We start from the raw sequence: 12,257 nt of genomic DNA, 5'->3' as shown, positions 1-12,257 counted from the left end.
GATTTGAACTACCATCCAGTCGTGATTTGCAGTCCAGTGGCCTACTCCACAGTGCCACCAGAGTGCTCAACACATGGATAGTCAGTCTGTTGACTTTAACACAGATTTGCCTAGACCTTGCTCTTCTTGGTTATTATCTTAGGAGCTGACTATATCAATCCATAGAATTTCAGAAATTGTACCTAATTGAAATAATTCATGTAGTAGGTCCTTTTCAGAAGGAGGAGTCCTGGTGATATTGTCACACGAGTGTTGGACTGCTAGCCACAAGGTCAGTGGTTCAAGTTCAGCAGCTGCTCTGCGGGAGAAGGTCAATGGCAGTGGAATTTTTTCTTCATATGGATGTGTTGTCCATTGCTACCAAAGTGATGACTCCTGGTGTCACAGAGTAGAATGCCCCAAAGGGTTTTCAAGGCAGTGGCCTTGCCAAAGTAGATCACCAGCCCTGTCTCCCCAGGCACTTCTGGTCAGGTGTGAAACACCAGCCTAGTAGTTGGGAACATAACCATTTATGCCATCAAGAACTCCTAGAGGAACATTTAAAAAAAACTGACATCAAATTGATTCTCACTCATAGCAACATTGCATTGAATTTCAGAGCTTATAAATTTTTTAAATAGCAGATAGCTTCATAATTCTCCTTTGAGTGCCTGGTGGGCTTGATCTACTGACCTTGCAGATAGTAGTCCAAAGCTTACCCAACAGAGCCACCAGGGATCCTTAAGGCCCTAGGCTCAGTGCTCCATCATCAGGAGTAGCTGTGATCATCAGCGCGCTAGCACCTAACCATTGCGAGCTCATGCTGCATTCTCCACACTTTCTCCTAGGTTCATATAAACCTCTCAGTAGCCACCCTTGGCCCGAGGAAAAGGGGGAGATTGCCTTTTAAAAATAGAATCCTGTGGGACTAGATGCAGAAATAAGAAACAGAGATTACTTGTTGGGATTTATTGCAGAGGAGCAAAAAATTCTTACAAGTATTCAAAGATCTCTTCAGGAAAACATTCCTCAACAATGATGTTAATTGTAGCATGCAGTCAACCTAAATGTCTACAAATAAGAAATATGGTGTGCGGCATCCATATTCTATTGGACATTGGCTCCATTTTTTAAATTTCCTTTTTTATTCTGAGTATTCAGTGTCTGATCACCATTCCTCTTTGGATGAGTTCCAAGGTAGGAAAGAAAAGCCTTCCTACAGAAGCATAGGGACATCAATGTGCCGTCCTGCAATACAGGTTCTGGGCAGGTAAGCTGAGTGTGGCCAGTGAGACACTCCTGCCCGGGGCTTTGCCCATAAAAGCACGGGGATAATGGTTTTCAAGATTACCATTTAATCAAAAAGCCTAGATTCCAGTGGCATACAGGTAAATATGGAAGAGAAGCTTCCTCGCCGATCCAGGGTCCCAAATCTTCTAAAACCGTGGGTCTCAACTCTATGTGGGGTCACCTCACTGAATGTGCGGGTCATGAAAAATTCAGCAACAGGCAACGGTTTCTGGATGTTCAAAGACTAAACATGAATTCAAAATCAAATATGTAATGAATCCAAGGTATTTCTGGTGGTGTTTGTCTGTTTCTAACTTCTCTGGCAAAAAGTGGTTGCGGGTAGAAGTTGTAGAAGCCTGTCTAGACTACTAACCTCAGGACTGCTAATGAGAGAGACTTCTATATTCATCAAGGCGCCCTCGTTTGGGGTGTCTTTGTTATGGCATTGCAGCTTACCTTCATGGTGTGACAGTTAGGACACAGGCACAGCCTTCCCACTGAGAGATGGGGTCTAGTTCGCCACCTCTTGAATTCCTGTGACTCTTCTGACCAGTGGAATAGAGTGGATGTGACAATATGTGACTTCCAAAACGAAGGTATAAAAGGCCAGGGAGCTTTTTCCTTGCTTAATACAACACTAGATCCTGGAGTCCTGCTTCGGAGCCCAGCTCAGACACCGAGCAAGCATGGGGATGAAGACTTCAGATGGCTCTCCTCCCTGACTCCCACCTGACTCCAGCCTTTCATGCCACTCCCAGTTTGAGTTTGCCCAACTGAGATCAGAGACATTATGGCACCAGAATTCCTGAACTTACAAGATTTATGAGCTGACTAAAATAGTTGTCGCTTTATGTCATAAAGTTGGGTGGTTTGTTGCATTGCGAAAGGTAATGGAACATTAGCATATCAGAAATTGTGTTAGCTACTTAATGCCCTTGCAAGTCTGGGGAAAGAGCAGTGTAGAGACCACTGAAGGACACCTGACCTCTTCTGATTTCACAAGGGGGGAAGTAGAATACAGTTCTACATCTGCCCAAGGTTCCTAAAGGCAGAAATCAGACATGCCCCCACTCTCTAAACTTCTTCGCTGTATCTGAAACCAACCATCCCTCCCATAGCACTTTACTTTTCGGTTGGGTTCGATAATCCCCTGCAATGGCCACAGAGACACACAGACAATACAATTGTGGGGTGTATTAGGAAGTTTGTAGGTTATAAATTAGCATCAGAAATATTAAGGGCACAGTTCTTTGTCTGCAGTGACTCTCCTCAGCCATGCCCATAGGTATATCTCTGTTTTGTCCCTAGCCTTCAGTCATGTGGCCTCTTGGCCTCTGCCTTTATCACTACTAAAGGCGCACTCTGGAAGCCAGCCTCCTGCTCAAAGGCACTCGGCTTATTCATCTGTGGGGTGGGAAGCCCCTCTCTCTGTCATAGTCACCCAATTTTACCCTGTTTCAGAGAGTCTGCTGCCACTCCTCTATGGAGGGATCTCAGATGTGCTCTGTTCGTGGCTCCTCTTCTTTGATGGTCCTGAGATTCTCTGTTCATGCTTCCATGCTAGTTCACTTTGTGCCCAGCCAAATGACAAAACTGACCAATCCCCACATTAGACTTTCACACACCGTATTTGCATGTGTCTGCCCAATCATTTGGTGTGAGTCATAAAAACAATTGGTAGAAGAGCCATAACAAGTAATTCAACTGAGCCACCAATAATTCCTATTTGGCTGGTATGTATACAATGAAATACTGTGTAAGCATTAAAGTAATGATTTATCTCGAGGTTGTCATGAATGATGGTCACAATGTAGTTTTAAGTGGAAATGGTAGGTTCAAAATAGTATTATAGGTTGGTTCAATTTTTATAAAAGAAAATTTTTATTTTTATTTTTATATGAAATAAGTTTCGGTGTGTCATGCAAAAATTATACAGTAATTACCTCCCAGTACTAGAAATATAGGGTGGTTTCTTGCACTTGTTTTTTTCCCTCATTTTCCTAAAATTTGTTATTTGCATAATTTTCATTAAAAAATTAAAGCCAGAGCACAATGAAAAATGTAATCAATGTCACTGAATTGTAAATGTGGAAGTTGTATTGGCAAACACATTAGTGTGTATTTTCAACGCACATACACAAAACAGAGAGAAAAGGTAAAAATAAATCAAAGGTTATAGCCACAGGATTTAAACGTGCTTAGAGTACCACTTTTCACTTTGTAAGATTTGCATACACTTTCCATTGAGAGGCCCATAGTTCAATTGTGGGGGAGTGTGGTAGTCCTAACCATTCCTTCCCTCCCATTATACATTATGCTGCTCCTCACAAATGTACTTACCTCATGAAACGATCACTGAAGATATGGATGCTATAACAAAGTGTGGTGAAGAAACTAGATAGTGCCTGGCTATCAGAAAGAACAGCCCCGGGGTCTTAAAGGTGTGTTTTAAAGCAAAGAACCATCTAAATGAGGTGTCAGCTAAGTCGACCGGAAAAAAGCACACCAGCTTATGTGATTGAAGGATTATAAATAATAAAATCCATATCTGAAGGAGAGGATGGTATCAGAACTTGAATTGTGAACACCCAGTTTGCAGAAGGTCACAGTGAAACCCCCAAATCAATTTGCAGTGCCTCTACCTGAACTAAGCCTCTTGTGAATTCCTTCTGAATATAGTCATCCTTTTGACCTATTTTAAAGTTGTTTCCATTTTTAATATTTTCTGCTTTTTTTCCACTTGAGGCTTTTCTATGTCTTGTCTAGCCATTCTTATTGGCATGCTGGGTGTGTGTTTTAGTTTTTTTCTTTGCTTGATGGGTTTATGTTTGTGTTTTGTATGATTTTTTTCTATATGCAACAGTATCAGTAAAGCTATAGGTACAGTAAATGGATTAATAATGTAAGACTTCGGAAGACTGACAATTTCTACCTCTTTCCTTTTTTGATGCTGGTTCTTGGTATAGTACCTCTTAGAACCCAACTGATGTGTACAAGGCACATGGAGTCAAACTAAGACTCCCCTTTAGATAGCCTCAGCTCTGCTCCTAACCAGCACCTACTGTCCACCATGTGAATGGGTCGTTTCAGATCCAGTTCAGTTAAGCCCTCAATGACTGTAGCTCAAGCTACAGTGGCATCACACAGAACCAAAGAATCACTCAAGCAGGCCCTGCGTAGTCACAGAATTCTGATTCTACCTTGGTTGTTGTTTGGATACAAATATAGACACCCTCCAAGATGAACCTCAATAATCCTTGATTCCTGGTATTCGCACTCTTAAATAGTCCCCTCCCACATCATACCAAGATCTGTCTCTGTGACCAATGGAATACAGCAGAAGTAATAAGTGGTATGTTACAATGATAAAAGACTAGGATCACTCTTCATGTCATAGGGTGGCCAACATGCTTGGGGTTGCCTGGATTTTTCCTGGTTTACCTTGCCTCTTGAAATGGTTGAATGTCAAGCAATTATTTTTGATACCCTGATTCTGTGTGTTCCTTCCATCTTCTTTAATGAGAAGATGCATTCACACAGTGGCCGCAACAATGGGCTCAAACATGCGAACAGGAGTGAGGATGGTGCAGGGCAGCACAGTGCTTCCTTCTGTCACATGCGGGGCTGCAAGGAGTTGGAACTGACTGGAACTAACAAGAGCAACAACAACGTATCATTCAATATTTTGCCCTTGGACTCTTTCAATATTGAAATGAGAGGTTTGCACGTTTTCTTCAGTTCTTTCAGGATAACGTATTCTGAGTGTCTCCTCTTTTGGTTTTCTGACACCAAAAGGTCTTTTCACATTTCATTATAATGCTTTCTTGTAGCTTCTCAGTTTGCCTTTTGAGATTTTCTGTTCAGCTCTTTTAGTTCGTCATTCCCTCCATTGGCCTTGGCTCTGCTACACTGAAGAGCAAGTGACAAAGTGTCTTCTGATAACGACTTTGGTCTTGTTAATGACCCTCTGTTGTCATCGTGTGTGGTGTTCTTGGTGTCGTTCCACAACTCCATCTGGCCTTCAGTCATTATTGTTCAATGCACCAAATGTATTCTTGAGGCGGTCTCTAAACCAGGTTTGGCTCTCACGGATGTGTTTTAATTTTCTTACACTCAACTTGAAATTGCATATTTGATGGTCTTTTTAAAGTTAGCCCTTGGCCTTGTTTCAGCTAATGATTTTGAGCATCTCCATAGTCCCATCCCACAGTTGCAGTCCGTTTGACTTTTCCGTGTTACATTTGGCCAGGTCCTGGTATATAGTTGCCATTTATGTTTTTGGAGAAAAAAAAAGTATTTGCAAAGAGGAAATCATAAATCTTACAGATTTGTTTCATGGGATTCCCCAGCTTAATTTTCTATCACTAGCGTCTTATTTTCCAACTACCAATCCTTCTTTATTCCCAACTTTCTGACTCTAATCCCCAGTAATTCGCAATACATCATGATTGCTTGTTTGACAAATTTCAAGCTAAAGTCGTTGGTCGAATTCTTCAGTTTCTTCATCATTGGCTTTAGTGGCTGATGTGTGACTTTAAAAACGCCTTGCATTAATAACTGCTCTTCCTTACAGGCATATCTATATTATCCTATCACAGACAGCATTGTGCTTTAAGATAGATCTTTTTAAAAGTTCTTTTTTTAAAAACATTTTATTAGGGACTCACACAACTCTTATCACAATCCATACATACATCAATTGTATAACGCACATCTGTACATTCTTTGCCCTCATCATTTTCATTTTTTTAAAACATTTTATTAGGGACCGATACAACTCTTATCACAATCCATACATATACATAAATCAATTGTATAAAGCACATCTGTACATTCTTTGCCCTAATCATTCTCAAAGCATTTGCTCTCCACTTAAGCCCTTTGCATAAGGTCCTTTTTTTTTCCCCTCCCTCCCCGTTTCCCCCTCCCTCAAAAGTTCTTTTTTGATGAGGAATGTGACACCATTTCTCCTGAATTTAACTTTCCTATCATAGTAAAACACATGATTATCAGATTTTAAATGATCAAGTCTGGTCCATCTCAGCTCACAAATGCCTAAAGATACCTATCTGTATGTGTTCCATTTCATTTTTGATGACTTTGAATGTTTCTAGATTCATAATTCATACATTCCATTAATTATTCCATAATTCAATTATTCCTTGTTATGGTTATTAATAGATGTTTGCTGCTCTTTCTTCCATTGAGTCATGCCCCATCAGCAAATGTAGGTCCTGAAAGCTTTACTCCATCCATGTCATTAAGACTGACACTACTTTGAGGGCGTAGCTCCTCCTCAGTCATATTACGAGTGTCTTTCAAACGAAGGTACTATATAAGACAAAGTTCCACTGCTATTCCAAAGAGTTTCAGTGTCGAATCCCTCAGAAGTGAACTACCTATTCCATCTTCCTAGTCTGTTCTTAGGGGGGGTTGTTTCTTAGATCCAGTGAGTACTGTTCACCATGGGTGGCATTGCAAGTATTTGAAACACCAGTGGCCCAGCTTCCAGGATCACAGCAACATGCAAGCCACCACAGCACGACAGATTGAAAGACACAGGGAGTTCTGATTCATACGGACCTTACGTACACATCAGAATGAAGCCTTCGGGTGCCGTGCCAGCCTCGCTATTTGCTGTTATATTTTTGCCCATTGTTGCAGCCACGTGTCAACTAAATTTATTGAGGGTTTTTCTCTTTTTCCTTTACTGTATACTTTAATGAGCACAATGTCTTGCTTCAGGAATTTATCTACCCTGATAAGATGCACACCAGGCTGTGTGATCATGAGGTGTTGAAGGGATGAGGTATTAGGCATCAAAGAACAAAAAAAATCATATCATTGTGAATTAGGGGGAGTGCAAATTGGGGACCCAAGAACCATCTGTATGCAACTGGAGATCCCCTTACAGAAGGGTTGTGGGGAGGAGAGGAGCCAGTCTGAGTGCAGTGTAGCGACAATGAAACATACAACTTTCCTATAGCTCCTAAATGCTTCCTCCCCACCCCACTTTCATGATCCCAATTCTACATGACAAATCTGGCTAGACTAGAGGATGTACACTGTTACATAGAGGAACTGGAAACACAGAGAATCCAGGACAGATGATCCCTTCAGGACCAGTACTGAAAGTGGAGATACCAGGAGGGTGAAGGGAGGGTGGAGTGGAAAGGGGGAACCAATTACATGGATCTATATATAACCTCCTCCTTGGTGGATGAACAACAGAAAAGTGAGTGAAGGGAGACATCGGACAGTGTAAGATATGACAAAATAATAATAATTTATAAATTATCAAGGGTTCATGAGGGCGGGGTGAGCAGGGAGGGAGGGGGGAAATGAGGAGCTGATACCAAGGGCTCAAGCAGAAAGCAAATGTTTTGAGAATGATGGTGGCAACAAATGTACAAATGTGCTCGACACAATGGATGGATGGATGGATTGTGATAAGAGTTGTACGAGCCCCAATAAAATGGTTAAAAAGATAATAGTGATGATGGCAATATGCATACAAATGTGCTTGATACAATTGCTGTATGGATTGTTATAAGAGCTGTAAGAATTCCCAATAAAATGATCTTTTAATTTAAAAAAAAAGAAGAAAGAACACAATGACCGCATTGCTTTTGGAGGGAGTGGACAAAACTATGCAACCTGAAGTGTCCTTATAACTATGTAATAATGAGAGTTCTGACCAGAGCACATCAGAAAATGTTAAAGGTAAATGTACAGAATTTTAGCTTTTGTAGGTAAAGTATACCTGTTAGCCGGAGTTGTAAAAAATAATTTGTTATAATTACAGAAGTATTTTTTATAACAGTAGTAAGTTTCTGGTGGAACACTGCATGAAAATTGTACAATGCTCATTTGGGTGCCACCCCCGCTAAGAGTGTGACCGGTGTGGTCTGATGGGAACTAAGGTCTCTGGAACAGCCAGCAATCTCCCGAGACCTCCTATGAGATGCTTTAAGTAAGCTGTTTCCTATTCAAATTCTGATAAAATTGCAGCACTCGCTGACAGCTTCAGTGCAACCTCATGAGCGACCCGGAGTCAGAACCACTCAGCTAAGTAAGCTTCGCCCAGAAGCCTGATCTTTGGAGCGACTGCAAGATCGTATGTGGTCGCTGTTTTAAGCTGCTGGACTGGAGGCAGAACTCCAGGCAATTTGCTAACGAGCAACAGATAGCTAGTATATGTCATTGGTTACACACCAAAATAATTAATGTTCTTAGGTGCTGTCAAGTCAGTTGCGACTCATAGTGACCCTATACAACAGAACACAGTGAGCGCCTGCTCCTTCAGCCTCCTCACAATCATTGCTATGCTTGTAGTCAGTGTTTCAGCCCATCTCACTGAGCACCGTCCTCTTTTTCACCTACCCTCTACTTCACCAAGATTGGCGTCTGTTTCCAGGGGCCTGTCTTTCCTAAAAACCAACCAAACTCACAGCCCTTCAGTCAATGCCGGCTCACAGAGACCCTGCAGGACAGGGTAGAACCGTTCATGTGAGTTTCTGAGATTGAAACTCTTTCCTGGAGTAGAAAGCCCCGTTTTTCCTTTCTCCCCTAGTGGCTTCCAACTGCTGACCTTGTGGTTAACAGCCCAATATGTAACCACAATGCCACCAGGCCTCCTTATTAGGTAATGAAGATTAGAGACGTCAGTCCTGATTTAAATGGCTGCAGTGATCTTCTCTGTTTGGATTTCTTTTCCTTTCCTGAAGATCAACCTGAGGGAATTTAGCCTCTAGAGTCCCTAAAGAGCAGTGCTGGGCAGGGCATCTGGCTGCTGCTGGGTGAACTCATTCCAAGGCTAATTGTTTTCTGAGCCTTAACATCGAATCCCTTGAGCTCACAGGTTCCCCCACCTCTCCACTGAGGTTGCCCTGATTCCCCAGAAGACCGCAGGTGCTTTACTGTGGCGTTCCACTAGACGGCATGCCCAGATCTCTGAAAACAGTGCATGTGTGCACAAAGTAAATGCATGGCATCCGGGGCCTGCAAACCATAGACATGGCTTATGGAGGTCCAGAATGTGCCCTCCATGTCGGTGTCCACTACATATCCAAGGGGTTTTTTATTTAAGTGTTATTAATTCACATGAGGACCAAATTATTTATATACTGGTTCCTTCCTCTGAAGGAGCTGTGAGCACTTCCCTACCCTCGGAAACCTACAAGCAGTGAGGATCTAATGAAGGAGCATTGAGGGCAGACAAGACGGGGAAGAGTCCCACCCCCAGAGGGGCTAAGATGACCGCTCTGCAGGGAGTCAGCCTGCGCACGTGGCGAGTGCACCGGCACTCTCTGGCCCAAGCAGGCCTGTGCCCCCAGAGCCCAAAGACATGTTGCAAAGTAGACTACGATGCAATGAGTGTATATACAGCTAACACAGTAACTGCCCATGAAATGCCAGGCACGGCCATGCTAGTCATTTTGTAAGACTCATTCCCAATCCTCACAAGATTTTCCTCTTTTACAACTGTACACACTGCGAAGGAAAACTGTGGATGGGACACTGTTCGATGGCACAGACGCTACCATTACACAGCCTGGCTTCACCCTGAACTGGGAGGCCTTGGAGAAGTGAGGTAACTTCTGTGTGCCTCAGTTTCTCCCTCTGGAAAATGAGGAGGATAGTAATTATCATACCTCCACCCACACTGAGTCGTCGCAATTAAAAAACAAAAACAATGCACAGAGCCTGGTTTACAGTAGTTACTAAACTCATGGGAGCGGGCATCAGAAGTAGTCGAGTCAGGATTTGAGTTCATCTCTTTAGCCTGAGCGGCTTTATTCTTTCCTTCCTCACATAGGATAATTAGAAATTAAATAGTCCTGCATGCATGATCTCATTACATTCTCAAAAAGCCCCAGGGAGGTAAGGATTTCTGGCTATAGCTGATGGATGCAGGAACTCAGGCCCAGAGGGGAGGTGACCTGTCCAAGAGTATCCAAGGAGTAAAACATTCTCATTTAAGCTCTGCCAATTCATAGACTTCTTCAACCACATGGCCTGCCCTTCCAGTGCATGAAAGCTCCCATGCATATGTATTGAACATTTTCCACCACCCTGGCTTACTACTAACCTCTGTATCCAAGATGACGAGTTCAGCGAGTACCCCGCCCTGAGACTCTGACAGGGAAAGGCTTTTGTTTCCATCAACCTCAACTATTGCCAGATTTAGGGAGCTCAGACTAAAAGAGCTGTTACTAATTCTTGAGAAAGTTCTTCAACAGGATCTACTCTTTCATACAAAGGCATGCCTACCCCTAAAGAGTGTTTATATAAGCCTCGTCCTCGGGATAAGTCTGATTATAGAAGGCAGATTGGTTATATAAGGTTTTTCAGTTAGGAAGCCTGAAAGGGGGAAAACCAGATGCTACACTCAAGCCAAAATTCCCGTGGCAAATCAGTGATGTAGCAGAGATTAATTCAAATGGGGCAAAAGGGCAGTAAAGCCTAAATACTTCAGGGCTCTTTGTCAGGACAAAACCGTGCCCAAACAGTCAAGCCCTCTGACTGGGATTTTCCTGGATCTTCCCTCCACTGTCTGTCTGAAGTGCTCTTCCACACCACATTGTTGTTGTTATTAGGTGTCATGAAGTTGGTTCTGACTCATAGCTACTCTGTGTATAACCAAAACACTATTCAGTTCTGAGTCATCCTCATAATTGTTCTTATGTTTGGGCCCATTGTTGCAACCAGTGCATCAATTCATCTTGCCCATGGGATTCCTCCCCCCACCCCCACCCCTCTACCAAGCATAATATCCTTCTCCAGGGACTGATCTCTCCTGACAATATGTCTAAGGTCCGTGAGATGGAGTCTCACCATCCTGGCCTCCAAGGAGCATTGTGGTTGTACTTCTTCTGAGACAGATTGTTGAATCTTTTGGCCGTCCATGGTGCTTTCATTGTTCTTCACCAGCCCATAATTCAAATGCACCGATTCTTCTTCCATCCTCCTTATTCAATGCCCCACCTTCATGTGCATCTGAGGTGATTGAAAATACCATGGCTCTTAGGTCAGGGACACCATAGTCCTCAAAGAACTATATTTGCTTTTCAACATTTGAAAGAGGTCTTGTGCAGCAGATTGATAAAGAGTGATAAAGAGTCCTTTGATCTCTTGACTGCTGGTTCCATGAGCATTGATAGCAGATCCATGACAATGTCAATCTATTCTTGACAACTTCAATGTTTTCTCAGTTTATCATGAGGTTATCTATGGACACAATTGTGAGAAATGTGGTTTCCACACCAAAAGTTGTGTTGTTATGTGCCATTGAGTCAATTCCAACTCATAGCAATCCTAGATGCAATAGAAAGAAACACACAATTGTTATTCATTCTAAAAATATCTGAGAAAAGTAACTCATTGCCATAGGGTCGATTCCAACTTATAGTGACGGTATAGGACTGAGCAGAATTGCCCTGTAGGTTTCCAGGGATATAAATCTTAACAGGAACAGAAAGCCTCATCTTTCTACCTCAGAGAAGCTGATAGATTCGAACTGATGACCTCTTGGTTATGCTCAATGCATAATCCACTGTGTCAGTCTGGGTTGATGAGAGAAACAAATTCAGAGACACTCGTGTATAAGAAAGCATTTTATATAAATGAGCAATTGCATATTCAGAAAACATTCCAGCCCAGATCAAGTCCATAAATCCAAAATTAGCCCATATGTCTGATACCAACCTATAAATTCCTCTTCAGACTCATGCAACACATGCAATGACGCTGAATGCAGAAATATCACACGTCATTGAGTGGAAAGTCTTGTGAATCAGTGGAAGTGTAAACATCTCAACACTGGCAGGGGTCTCCATATGGCTCCTCCAGCTTTAGGGCTCTAGCATAACTTCATGTGTCTTGTCAGTAGGAATGTCTCACAGGGAGTGAGTGTACCTGGTCCCCAGTGAGCTATTTATCTCCATAGCACCTTCAAATGAGGTTATCAAGCTGCGACCTGATTGACA

This window comes from Tenrec ecaudatus, chromosome 4 (assembly GCF_050624435.1).
Source record: "Tenrec ecaudatus isolate mTenEca1 chromosome 4, mTenEca1.hap1, whole genome shotgun sequence".
Classification (NCBI taxonomy): Eukaryota; Metazoa; Chordata; class Mammalia; order Afrosoricida; family Tenrecidae; genus Tenrec; species Tenrec ecaudatus.
This window is presented reverse-complemented; position numbering follows the sequence as displayed.